This window comes from Sminthopsis crassicaudata, chromosome 3 (assembly GCF_048593235.1).
Source record: "Sminthopsis crassicaudata isolate SCR6 chromosome 3, ASM4859323v1, whole genome shotgun sequence".
Taxonomy (NCBI): domain Eukaryota; kingdom Metazoa; phylum Chordata; class Mammalia; order Dasyuromorphia; family Dasyuridae; genus Sminthopsis; species Sminthopsis crassicaudata.
In genome coordinates this window covers 384,581,330-384,595,506 of record NC_133619.1, presented here as the reverse complement: position 1 = coordinate 384,595,506, position 14,177 = coordinate 384,581,330, and positions in this window count along the sequence as shown.

Below are 14,177 nucleotides of genomic sequence, written 5' to 3'. Positions count from 1 at the left end.
TATTTTGGCTTTCTCTTCTGAACTGCTAAATAATTAGCAGAGAAGAGCTAACAGCCTGTGCCAGATTCCTTTACCTCAGTGGCTTCTCTGATCCCAGAGCCCTTCCCAGGGCAATGGGCGCAGTATGCAAGCACCCAGCCGTCTGTGCTGGCCTCTCTTCTTCCTCCCCTGGGAACTGACCTTTTCTGTTGAAACTCCAGATTCTCTTCAGCTGGTAAGTCGTGCTTCCAGTCCTTGTGGTATCTATCAGTCCTGGGCTTATTCTTAGACTTAATTTATCTAATTGGTTGTGAGGGAGTGAGGACGTTCACAGAGTCGTGTGTTTCTTCTCCGCCATCTTGGCTCCGCCCCCATGACATGATGTCTTTTTAGAGTGTTCTGTGTTATCCAGGTTCTAGTGGTTTCCAAGTTCCACAATCAACACAATATGGAATTGTGTCTTCAGGTCCTTTGTCTGCCACTAATAATGGATGATATTATAAATCTTATTGCACTCTATCCCACCCCTCACTGCAAAGCTAGAGGGTATGCCAAGATATAAAGTCACATTTCTCAATACAGCTTACACCTCTCCTCAGTCTTGAGTGTTGTCCCCAAGTCTAGGTCTTTCTTACTCTGTCCTTTTTAAAATATTCCTAAAACTCTTCACCCGATTATAGTATATTTTGTATTGTTTTTATCTGCATACATGTTATGTCTATTCCCAACTACTAGAAAGGAAAATAGGGATTGTTTTATTGTTTTTGTTTTGTTTTGTTTTTGTCTTGAGTATCAACACAGTGTCTCACACAATAAGCAGTAAATAAAAATGTATTGAATTAAATTGAGTTGAATGGAATAAAAGTAAAAAGATTAGATAGTGCTAAGTTTTTATAGATGCTGAATGCCTTCTTAAGGGGTTGAAACTTCACGCAATAAGAAAAAGAGAAACCTGGAAAATTTTTAAGCAGAGCAATGATATGATCACATTTAAACATATATCTGGCATGGTGGGAAGGATGTTGTGTGGTGAATGTAATGGGGACAAGAACCACAGTGGTGAGAATCTATTTTAATGGTCTGATCCCTTACCCCACACCCTACTTTTCTACCATTTTAGTTCTTCTTTTAAAAATAGCCTTTAAACTACTCTTCCCCACTTAGAGACTTTCATCCTTATACCTTATGGCTTTTTCTCCTCCATCACTGCCTACCAAAGACTATTTTTCCCTTAGTAGAGAGCTCATTTGAGCAACCCTGTTTTCTCTTTTTGGTCCTTTTCGAACAGTCCTAGCTTTCAGCTTTCTTATAATTATACCATTTCAGTACCTACCTATAAAAGCCTAAGACATTTTAAGCTAGTTATTTCATATATGTGGAAGAATGTTGATGATCATGATGTTTAACTAAAAGTCATAATTAATATTGTGAATCCATAGAGCTAAGAGCCCAAAGCATTCTACCAGGATCACATTTATGGAAAACCTAGCATTAGGTAGCATTAGGTCCTCTGAAACGGGCTATTTAATAGTTATTTAGCTTAATATCTATTACTTTGTAATTATAATTTCCTCATAATGTTAATTTCTGTTATAGCTCCTTGCTGTGTTGTGAAATTTAATCAAATAATAATTTGAATTCATATGTTAACACTTCTGGTTATCACCTCATAATTAAACCTTTGATTCAAAGAAATTTGAGAACTCAAAAAAGTATATTTATGTATGTTTTTTTGTGTGTGTTTGCATTAAACTGACTGTATACCATTGCTTTGTTGAGCTAAAGAATAAAAGAATTTATATTGAATAGGGTAATAGTTTAAGACATGTTATAAGCATAAAATTGTGAGCATGATTTGTGTTTTCATGAGATGCTACAAAAAGATTTGAAATTTAGAAATATTTAATTTGAAAATAACAAGTAATGCTTTTGACATTCTCCACACTCAAATTACAAATGAAAACTTCATTCAGCCTCATTTTATCACTAAGTTGAAAAGTTTGAATGTTTACATTATCCATTAAATTCATTTTTAGAATACCTTATTTGTCATGCGACATATTTCATTGTAAAACTGCTTGGGTTTTTTAGTGGTTACTCAATTTATCAATAGTTCACATAATTCAAAATTTAATCCCAAATATGAGAGAAATAAGCATGGAATCATAAAAAGCATTTTGAATCCCTGTAGATCCTACTGGAATCATTGAGACCTGTTCAACCAACCTTGACCTGCAGAAACACAAGAGTCCCACAATAACTTGTTTTTGATGATTTGAGTTACTTTTTCCATTTGTGAATCATTCATTACTTTTAATGAGGCATATTGGACAATTTCATATAGTGGAAAGAGCAGTAAGTTTAGAATTAGAAGACCTATATCAAAATTCTACATCTACCACTTAACTATGTGATCTTCCACTGACATTTTGTTTCCTCACCTGTAAAATGGGAAGTATAAGTTGCCCGATGAATTTCATAGGGTTACTGAAAGTATCAAATAAATAAATAAAAATAAAACATAACTTAAATCAAAGTCATTTTGAGTAAATATATGCATATGGTTTATTTTTATTTTTTCCTTATTTTCTTTATTTTGTTTTAAATTCATCATTTACATTTGATGAATATTGACTATTTCTTACAAGATTTCTCCTTTCACCCCTGTCTAAGAACTTTTTCTACATCATCATCCAAACTTCAAAAAATGGATTATACACCCACAATCACCAATGCCAGGAAATGATTTATGATTCAGTGATAAGTAAATGTTAGGTGTTACTATAGGGAATTGATTTGTACCTCCATCCATATGGAGTTACTTGTTTTATATTTCCCAGTTAGAGGATAAGACACATTAAAGTATACTAGCTAATGTGCTGACTACCAAAGAATTTTATAGAATAGAGCCTTATAATTTCTGATTCACTAATTAACAAGGTTTTGAGACAAAATAGTTACATATACACAAACCAACGTTTATTGTGGCTGAATTCATTAAATATTGGGACATTGCATCCAATTCAGGATAACTATTTATCAGAAATAATCTTCTCCTATGTATATAGTCCAGAAAAAGAGGAATAATTAAAATGAAGATACCATTTTATATTTTTCTGTTATCATTTATTTATTTATTTTTTAAATTTAATTTTTTTTGACAGTATATATGCATGAGTAATTTTTTTATATCATTATCCCTTGTATTCATTTTTCCAAATTATCCCCTCCCTCCCTTTACTCCCTCCCCTAGATGAAAGGCAATTCCATACATTTTACATGAGTTACAATATAACCTACATACAATATATGTGTGTAAATCCCATTTTCTTGACGCACGTTGAGTATTAGATTCCGAAGGTGTAAGTGACCTGGGTAGATAGACAGTAGTGCTAACAATTTACATTAATTTCCCAGTGTTCCTTCTCTCGGTGTAGTTGTTTCTGTCCATCATTGATCAACTGGAAGTGAGTTGGATCTTCTTTATGTTGAAGATATCCACTTCCATCAGAATACATCTTCATACAACATTGAAGTGTATAGCGATCTTCTGGTTCTATTCATTTCACTCAGCATCAGTTGATGTAAGTCTCACCTCTCTGTATTCCTCTTGCTGGTCATTTCTTACAGAGCAATACTATTCCATAACCTTCATATACCATAATTTACCCAACCATTCTCCAATTGATGGGCATCCATTCAACTTCAACTTTCTAGCTACAACAAAAAGAGGTGCCAGGAACATTTTGGCACATACAGGTCCCTTTCCACTCTTTAGTATTTCTTTGGGATATAAGCCCAGTAGTAGTACGTGCTCTCATTTGTAACGTGCTCTTCTGGCAGTTACAATTACTAGTCTGTCCTAGACCCACCAGAGTACCTTTGACCACTGTCCTTTGCAGTGTGAGCTCTACCCGGCTCGCCTCCTCTGAGGCCTTCTAAGGTCTCTGGCCACAATCTCTTGAATCTATAGCTTAGTAACCGGTAGCGCACTCAAGAACAACCACATGTAAAAACGGTATGCACAGTTTGATAACTTTTTGGGCATAGTTCCAAATTGCTCTCCAGAATGGCTGGATTCTTTCAAAACTCCACCAACAATGTATCAGTGTCCCAGTTTTCAAACATCCCCTCCAACATTCATCATTATTTGTTCCTGTCATCTTAGCCAATCTGACAGGTGTGTAGTGGTATCTCAGAGTTGTCTTAATTTGCATTTCTCTGATCAATAGTGACTTGGAACACTCTTTCATATGAGTGGAAATAGTTTCAATTTCTTCATCTGAGAATTGTCTGTTCATAATCCTTGACCATTTATCAATTGGAGAATGGTTTGGTTTCCTATAAATTAGGGTCAATTCTCTATATTTTGGAAATGAGACCTTTATCAGAACTTTTAACTGTAAAAATATTTTCCCAATTTGTTACTTCCCTTCTAATTTTGTTTGCATTAATATTGTTTGTACAGAAACTTTTTAGTTTGATGTAATCAAAATCTTCTATTTTGTGATCAATAATGATCTCTAGTTCTCCTCTGGTCATAAATTCCTTCCTCCTCCACAGGTCTGAGAGGTAGACAATTCTCTATTCCTCTAATCTATTTATGATCTCATTCTTTATGCCTAAATCATGGACCCATTTTAATCTTATCTTGGTATATGGTGTTAAGTGTGGATCCATATTCAATTTCTGCCATACTAATTTCCAATTTTCCAAATAGTTTTTTTCAAATAATGAATTTTTATCCCTAATGTTGGTGTCTTTGGGTTTGTCAAAGACTAGATTGCTATAGATATACCCTCTTTTGTCCTTTGTATCTAATCTGTTCCACTGATCGACTGGTCTATTTCTTAGCTGATACCAAATGGTTTTGGTGACTGCTGCTATATAATATAGCTTTAATTCAGGTACACCTAGACCACCTTCATCTGACTTTTTTTTTTCATTAGTTCCCTTGCAATTCTCAACCTTTTATTCTTCCATATGAATTTTGTTGTTATTTTTTCTAGGTCATTAAAATAATTTCTTGGGAGTCTGATTGGTATAGCATTAAATAAATAGATTAGTTTGGGGAGTATTGTCATCTTTATTGTATTCACTCGGCCTATCCAAGAGCACTGAATGTCTTTAAAATTATTTAAATCTGACTTTATTTTTGTGGCAAGTGTTTTGTAATTTTGCTCATATCACAAGAGAGGAAGCTAGGAACATGGTAAAAAGCTGTACAGCTTGTCTTCCTTTCTACGCTCCTACACTCCCTCCAGGGAAGAATCCTCGTGGTTTGAGACCCAATGAAATCTGGCAAATGGGTGTGACCCATTATAAATCTTTTGGTCGTCTATCTTTTATCCATGTTGTGGTAGACACCTTTTCAGGATTCACATTTGCAATGCCAGCAGCAAAAGAGACAGCCCGAGTGGTCACTGAATTCCTTATACAAGCATTTGCAATTATGGGTGTGCCACAAGCAATAAAAACAGAAAATGGACCTGCATATATGTCCAAACATTTTACACACTTTTGTGCCCAGTATAAGATTTTACATACCACGGGCATACCCTTTAATCCTCAAGGGCAGGCAATAGTAGAGAGAAGAAACAGAGATATTAAGATACTCCTCCAAAAACAAAAGAAAGGGGGAGCCACAGGTAGCCCTAGGGAACTTCTAAATTTAGTTCTCTATACCATTAATTTTCTAATTTTTGACAAAGATGCACTGGCTCAGGCAGACAGGTTTTATAACCCACCAGAAGGGCAGTGTCCAGTGCGAGCAGCTCCACTGTCCTTAGATAATCGCCAGGTGATGTGGAGAGATCCAGAAAGTGGTGAATGGAAGGGACCAGACAGATTAACTGCCTGGGGGAGAGGGTTTGCTTGTATTTCTTCAGCAGGAGAAGGAATCAGATGGGTGCCAACGAGTCGCATTCGCCTTGTCCATCAGAGAGAGACAGAAAAAGAGAAAGACCTCAAAATAAAGGAGAAAATCTAAGAAACATCTGGCACTGAAAGAGCATGGCTAATAAAAAGACTGTTAAAGAACTTTAAAACCAGCAGGAATCATTGGATTTCCTAACACAAGATGAGACTAACGGACAATGGACTTATGGACATTTATAAATTTTCAATTTATGATTATTTGATCATGTTATTTGTTATATACTTCTAGCATGTATTAAGTTACTATGTGCTTATGTAATTTATGTAATTATGTGTAATACCTCCCATATTGATGGATTTATGTTTCAAGGTCATGACTATCCTATGTTCTAATTAAAAAAAAAGGGGGAGATGTTAGGATTACTAGGTGAGAACTCAGGTTGTCTGGACAATTACAAGGTGTTAACTCAGGTTGACTTGACAGTTCTCTGGCTCAGACTTGTAAAGGGAATTTACACCTTAGGAATCCTAGAAGGACCAAGCTCATTGGTTGAAGTAGTTCTTCTCCGAAGCCCTTGCATTATCCCACGCCCATTCTCTGGGAGGATAAAAGAGGACACCACTCCAGAGATAGGAGAAGTCTCTGCATTACATCAGGCCTGACGGGACTCTCTGCAGGAAGGGAAGTCACTTCTCTGGACAAGAGTTAACAGCAACTGCCTGGAGACAACGGTTCCCTACAAGAAGAAGAATCTATCTGAGAGATTTGAGTAGACACAGCAGATCTCTTCCCAGAGAGCGATCTGGCAGCTTCTGGAGATGACAGCTCGCTACAATAATTCCTGACTATTCTTTGGTAGATGGATTTCCAAATATTTTATACTCTCAACATTTGTTTGGAATGGAATTTCTCTTTGTATCTCTTGCTGTTGCATTTTGTTGGTGATAAATAAAAATGCTGAGGATTTATGTGGATTTATTTTGTATCCTGCAACTTTGCTAAAATTCTGAATTATTTCTAATAGCTTTTTAGCAGAATCTTTGGGGTTCTCTAAGTATACCATCATGTCATCTGCGAAAACTGATAATTTGATTTCCTCATTTCCTACTTTAATTCCTTGAATCTCTTTCTCGGCTCTTATTGCTGAGGCTAGAGTTTCTAGTACTATATTGAATAGTAATGGTGATAGTGGGCAAACTTGTTTCACTCCTGATCTTACTGGGAAAGGTTCCAGTTCATCCCCATTACATATGATGCTTACTGATGGTTGTAATTATATGCTCCTGATTTTTCTAAGGAATAGTCCATTTATTCCTATACTCTCAAGTGTTTTTAGTAGGAATGAATGTTGGATTTTATCAAATGCTTTTTCTGCATCTATTGAGATGATCATATGGAATTTATTAATTTGATTATTAATATGGTCAATTATACTAATAGTTTTTCTAATATTAAACCAGCCCTGCATTCCTGGTATAAATCCCACTTGGTCATAGTGTATTATCCTGGGGATGATTTTCTGAAGTCTTTTTGCTAATATCTTATTTAAGATTTTAGCATCAATGTACATTAAGGAAATTGGTCTATAGTTTTCTTTCTCAGTTTTCAACCTACCTGGTTTAAGTATCAGTACCATGTCTGTGTCATAAAAGGAATTTTGTAGGACTCCTTCAATCCCTATTTTTTCAAATAGTTTATATAACATTGGGGCTAATTGTTCTTAAATGTTTGGTAAAATTCACATGTAAATCCATCTGGTCCTGGATATTTTTTCCTGGGGAGTTGATTAATAGCTTGTTTTATTTCTTTTTCTAAAATGGGACTATTTAAGCAATTTATCTCCTCCTCTGTTAATCTAGGAAGCCTATATTTTTGGAGGAAGTCATCCATTTCACTTAAGTTATCAAATTTATTGGCATAAAGTTGGGCAAAGTAACTCCTTATTATTTCTCTAATTTCCTCTTCATTGGTGGAAAGATCCCCATTTTCCTTTGTAAGACTAACAATTTGATTTTCCTCTTTCCTTTTTCTGATCAGATTTGCCAAAGTTTTATCTTTTTTATTGGCTTTTTCATAAAACCAATATTATTGATTTCTCCTTTTAATTTTTGTATTTCATGTTTGATTTTTGGTTGGAGGTTTTTAATTTGGTCTTTTTCCAGCTTTTTAAGTTGCAGGCACAATTCATTAATCTTCTCTTTCTCTATTTTCTTCAAATAAGCCTCTAAAGTTATAAAATTTCCCCTTATTACCGCTTTAGCTGCATCCCACAGATTTTGGTATGATGTCTCATCATTGTCATTATTTTGGGTGAAATTATTAATTGTTTCTATAATTTGCTATTTCCCCCAGTCATTCTTTAAGATGAGATTATTCAGTTTCCAATTACTTTTTGGTCTATTTACCCCTAACTTCTTACTGAATGTAGCTTGTATTGCATTGTGATCTGAGAAGAAGGCATTTATTATTTCTGCCTTCCTGCATTTAATTTTGAGATCTTTATGGCCTATTATATGGTCAATTTTTCTATAGGTTCCATGAACTGCTGAGCAGAAAGTATATTCCTTTCTATTGCCATTCAGTTTTCTCCAATGTTCTATCATACCTACTTTTCTAATGTTCTATTTACTTTTTAAATTTCTTTCTTATTTGTTTTGTGGTTTGATTTGTCTAAATCTGAGAGTGCAAGGTTGAGATCTCCCACTATTATCGTTTTACTGTCTATTTCTTCTTGCAAGTCTCTTAACTTTTCCTTTAGAAAGTTATATGCTATACCACTTGGTGCATATATGTTTAGTATTGATATGGCTTCATTGTTTATGCTACCTTTTAGCAGGATATAGTTTCCTTCCTTATCTCTTTTAATTAGATCAACTTCTGCTTTTACTTGATCTGAGATAAGGATGGCTACCCCTGCTTTTTTGGCTTTACCTGAAGCGTAATAGATTCTGCTCCAACCTTTTACCCTTACTTTGTATGTATCTCCCTGCTTTAAGTGTGTTTCCTGTAAACAACATATTGTGGGGTTCTGACTTTTGATCCAGTCTGCTATCTGTCTCCATTTGATGGGAGAATTCATCCCATTCACATTTACAGTTAAAATTACTAATTCTGTATTTCCTGCCATCATATTATCCCCAGATTATGCTTTTTCCCTTGACCCCCCTGAACCCCTTCCCCAACATTTAATTTATAGACTCCACTTGTAATGCACAGCCCTCCCTTTTTAGTATCCCTCCCCCCTCCTTCCAAGTCCCTTCCCTTATTCCCTTTTTCTTTTTCCCTTTTCCTATCCCCCCTTTTAATGAGGTGAGAGAGAATTCTCTGAAAAATAAATATATCAATTATTTATTCTTTGAGCCTATTCTGATGAGAGTAAGATTCACACAATGTTTCTCCCCCTCTCTAAATTCCCTCAGATGTGGTATATTTTCTATGCCTCTTCCTAGGATGTAGTTTCCCTCTTTTTATCGCTCGTTCCTCTTTTTCTGATATTACCCCCTTCCCTTTACTACTCCCCCCCCTTTTTTATATCAGTAAAATCAAATTATCCATGTGGACTTTCTATATATCCACTACAGAGATACAGTTCTCAAGAATTCTTTTTACCTTTTTCTGTTTCTCTTCAGTCTTGTAGCTATAGATCAAATATTTTGTTTAAGTCTGATTTTTTTCTTAGAAACAAATGCATTTCCTTTGTTTCATTGAATGACCATCTTCTTCCATGGAAGAAAATGCTAAACTTAGCTAGGTAGTTCATTCTTGGTTTCAATCCTTGATCTTTTGCCTTTTGGAAGATCAGGTTCCAGGCCCTTTGATCTTTTAATGGGGAGGCAGCCAGATCTTGAGTGACCCTTATTGTGGCCCCTTGATATTTGAATTGCTTTTTTCCTATCTGCTTGCAATATTTTTTCCTTTGTGTGGTAATTTTGCAGCTTAACCACAATATTCCATGGAGTTCTTTTTTTAGGGTCTTTTTCATAAGGTGTTCGATGAATTCTTTCAACGCCTATTTTCCCTTCTGTTTCTATTATCTCTGGACAGTTCTCTTTGATGATTTCCTGTAAAATAGAATCTAGGCTTTTTTTTTGGTCATAGTTTTCAGGAAGTCCAATGATTCTCAGATTATCTCTCCTAGATCTATTTCCAGATCTATAGATTTTCCCAGTAAGTTATTTGATATTATTCTCCAGCTTTTCATTGTTATTTTTTTTTTGTTGTTGTTTTGTTTTGTTTTGTTTTTTTTGTTTTGTTTTGTTTTGTTTGAGTGATTCTTGGGTTCTCAATGAATCATTCATTTCTATTTGTTCTGTCCTGATTTTTAATGAGTTATTTTCTTTATTAACATTTTTTCATTCTTTTTGTATATGCCCAATTGAGTTTTTAAATGAATTATTTTGCTCTATTGAATTTTTTTCCATTTCCCTAAGTTTTTTTTAGAGAATTATTTTCTTTTTCCAATTCAGAAATCCTACTTTCTTGAGACTTTTTTTATCTTTTCCAATTCAGAAATCCTACTTGAACATTTTTTATCTTTTCCAATTCAGAAATCCTACTTTCTTGTGATTTTAAAACCTTTTCTAATTTACAAATTTTGTTTCCCTGCATCTCCTGTGAATTCTTTATTTTTTCCAACTCAAATTTCAGAACGTTGTTATTCTCTATCATAGCTTCTCTTTCCTTTCCCCATTTTTCTTCAAACTCTCTTAACTTTTTAATAGTCTCTTCTAGGAGAGAGTTATGTGATGGGGGGCAGGTATCATTCCCGTTTAGGCTGTTATCTGCTGACTCTGTGCTATTAACTTCCTCGGGGTTAGATAACCACTCTTTCTCTGTGTAGAAGGAATCAATAGTTCTCTTTAGCTTTTTACTCACGGTTAAGAAATCTTTTGGGGTCTGCCCTTGGGGTAAGAAGTTTATTTATTTACCAGCTTCCTCCCAGACTGGGTGGATTCAGTGGCCCCTGTGCATGATCTAAGAGATAGCTCTGGGAGAGAGTTCCCCTCCCCTCCCCCTCCCTGGAAGTGCCTCAGAGGTGATTAATACGACTGCACTGTGGGGGTTGCCCAGTGAAGGACCCTGCTGTGTGTCCTAGAGACTTCTCTGAGGTTTAAGACTAAACAGTAAAGGCGACACAAAGCCCAGCCAATGCGTCCCATGGATCATGGATATCAGCAGCTGAAGTGAAAAGCCCCTGCACTCAAACTGGAAGTGTCTGCCCAGAAACTGCAGTCCCTATTTCAAAGGTTCCTCTTCTCTGGGACTTCCTCAGCTGAGTTCCACAGCCTCCAGTCAAGCCTGGCACTATGTGGATTAGATGTTGCCTTGGGCTGTGTCCCTGCTGTTCAAGCTCTTAACTACCCAAGGTGAAGTCCCGGACAGCAGAAAGCGGCTGCACAGCCTTGCCAAGATCTGTTTAGGTCACTTCCGGATTGGGGTGGTTCTAATATCTGGCTTTATATTTTAAAGTGGCTTGATTTATTTTCTGAACTGCTATTTTATAAGCAGAGAAGAGCTAACAGACTGTGCCAGATTCTTCTATCTCAGGGGCTTCTCTGATCCCAGAGTTCTCCCCAGCTAGATTGGTGCAGTGTGCTAGTACCTAACCCTGTCTGTGCTGGCCTTTTTTCTTCCTCCCCTGGGAATTGACCTTTTCTGTTAAAACTCCAGATTCTCTTCTGCTGGTAAGTTGTGCTTCCAGTCCTTGTGGTTTCTATCAGTCGAGCATTATTTTTGAGGCTGATTTAACTAATTGGTAATGAGGGAAGAAGGGAGCTTACAAAATCAAGTGTATCTTCTCTGTCATCTTGGTTCTGCCGGGACTGTTATCATTTTTAAAGAGGTTTTTGCCAAAAAGATATAAACTGTGTCTGCTCTTTCATCCACAAATACCACTACCAGGTCTATATCCCAAAGATATCGTAAAACAAAAAAAGGAAATGTATAACAATATTCATATTAGCTCTTTTTTTTGGTAAGGGAAAAAATTGCAAATTGAGTGGATATTCAACAATTGGGAAACTACTGAATAACTTGAGATATATGAGTACAATGGAAGACTATTGTCCTACAACAAATGAGCAGACACATTTCATAAGAAAATCTGGAAAGATTTACTTGAACTGAAGCTGAATGAAGGAAGCAAAACAGGAGATCATTGTACACTCTAACAGCAACATTGTGCAATGATCTATTATGGTAGAATTAGTTGTTTTTAGCAATGCAATGATAAAAGACAATTCCAAGGTACTTGTGCTGGAAAATGTTGCCCACTCCCAGAAAGAGAACTAGAGAATCTAAATGCCGATAAAAGCATAAAATTTTCACCTTTTTTGTTTTGTTTTGTTTTGTTTTGTTTTCTTTCTTTCTCATGTTTTCCCCCTTTTTTTCTGTCTTCTTTTACATCATGACTAATGTGGTAAGATATTTAACATGATTATACTGTATAACCAATATTAGATTGCTTGGGGAGAAGGGAGAAAGGGAGAAAAAAATGGAGCTCAAAACCTATCAAAGATAAATTTTGAAAACTATATTTCCATGAAATTGGAAAAAAAAATAAAACACGAGATAAAAATGCATTTTTGATTTTTTTTTATTTTTTACATCACCATAGTCGTCCTCAGTATATTTACTTTATCCTCTCAAAGAACCAATCAATATATAACAATAGAATTTTAAAAGAAAAAATAAAAAGAGGAAAAAATCAACATCATTCATCAATAGAATGAAAAATATCTTAAAAAGATATTGTATAGTGTGCAACATTTGTGGACTTTCCATTTCTAATAAGTAACAGAGTAAGAGTACTTTCTCCTGTCTTTATTTTTGAGCCATACTTGTTATTTATAATTTTTCAGTACTCACTTTTGATTTTTTTATAGTGCTTTGATTTTGTAGCTTTTTAAATTTAACTAGTAAAAAACACTTTCTTTGTTGCTTACTTTACTCTGAATCAGTTCATATAGATCTTTTTATGAATCTTTATCACATTCATTTTTTTCCTATAACATAGTGATATTCCTTCATGTTTATGTGCTACAGTTTATTTAGTCCTCCAATAAGAAAGAGATGATAACTTCAGACAGGTTTTCTCAGCCCCAGGAAAGCCATTTACTTTTCTTTCTTACATGAACTTATTAAGTATTTTAACTTTTTCAAATCACATAAAATTTCATAATTCCAAACTCCTTCTGCTTTATCTATCTCTACCTAGCCTGGATCATATCAGAAGACAGAATTATTTTTACTTGAAGGACAATTCATAAGAAACATGCACAAATGATCAAAAGTATCCACTGGATTCAAATATGTACATTTCAGCAGTCAACCACAGAATGCATTTGTGGATGATTTTACCATATGGTTTCTGGTAAGTAGCATTCAGAATTGGCTTCATAATCCTTTTATGGATCCTCTCTATATTCTCTCTCCCCTTTTTTCCCTCTGCCGCCATCTCCATGTCTTTATCTATCCGCCTCTCTTATTGTCTGTCTATCTCTGTTTTGTGTGTCTGTCTTCAGTCCCTCTCTGTCTAATTTATTGATGTATTTTTATTTTACCAATATTTTCAAATTGCTTTCACTTTATAAGAGGTCTCTTGTAACAAAGTGAAACAGCTAATTATGTAATTGTCTCATTTAAAGGACTTGTAACATTTTACATCTCTAGAACCCTTCCTACTTTAAATAAGATAGAATCAATATATTTTTTTCTCTATCCAACCTCCTACTCAATAGGGGGAAAATTATTGTAGCAAATATTCATTCATATGTACATTATTTTAAAAAATTCACACATCACATTTCTCAACACATCATATTCCAACAAATACAACATCAAAAAAACTAGCCTAATGATATTGTTCACATTTTTCACACTCCATTCTTAAAATATTCATCTACATTTTAGTGATTGAACTGGATATGAACTTCTAAATCACATTGAATCTCCTAATGTCCACTGATTCAAAGAGAAAGAAGCATTTTCATTTTTAAAATACATCTAAATATGTATATATGTATACAGCAATGCATGTACATAATATATAAAAATATACATTTTATATCATATGTATGGTATATATTATATATATATATATATATATATATATATATACACATATGTATGTATATAAATTTGGTAAGCATTTTGTGAATATATACAATGTTTTCATTACAAAAGAAAGTAAAATACTTGGTATAGTGTTCAAGGGATTGGAAAATGAGTACCATTAAAGATATAAAAGACATGACGCCAAAATGAGAAATGCTTGCAGTATGACTAGGAATATAAGACAGAGACTTTCATGAAGCAACTT